Source organism: Polyodon spathula, chromosome 34 (genome assembly GCF_017654505.1).
Source record: "Polyodon spathula isolate WHYD16114869_AA chromosome 34, ASM1765450v1, whole genome shotgun sequence".
Taxonomy (NCBI): Eukaryota; Metazoa; Chordata; class Actinopteri; order Acipenseriformes; family Polyodontidae; genus Polyodon; species Polyodon spathula.
In genome coordinates this window covers 748,547-749,167 of record NC_054567.1, presented here as the reverse complement: position 1 = coordinate 749,167, position 621 = coordinate 748,547, and positions in this window count along the sequence as shown.

Below are 621 nucleotides of genomic sequence, written 5' to 3'. Positions count from 1 at the left end.
TATACGGCAACTTCAAAGTGTCTCTGCCTCCTTAGCGCAGTAGGTAGCGCGTCAGTCTCATAATCTGAAGGTCCTGAGTTCAATCCTCAGAGGGGGCAGCTGGTCTCTTTGGCTATATACTATTTTACATCTGTTGGAATGAAACTCAATTAAGACCAGCTTGAACATTTTCCATCCATTTATTAAAGGAAATGTACAGAGAATTTGGGCATCGATCCTGCTACGCCTCGCATGCAAAGCAAGCGCTCTACCATTTATGCTAATTCACGACACTTGACCTAAAACGACACGTTTCACGCTAGGCAAAAAAATATTTTTATTACTGAAGAAGAAGATGCTGATGATGATGATGTTGTTTCAGACAGTTGTTGCCTTAGGTTTCATTCCTTCTTTTTGTCCCTCATTACCAGTAGAAGCAGGTGGAAAAAAAAACGTATCGTCCTTGGAGCCAGAAGTTAAGAAGTGATCTAAGAATGCCAACATGTTTCACTACAGTCCTCTGCTCTACCATCTGATCTATTGAAGGAAGACTGGGTAGTTTGTTCTCTGAGGAAAATAAATAGTTCAGAAAAGGCTGGAAAGAAAAAGCATGCAACGGAGAATAAGGTCATCGATTTTTGG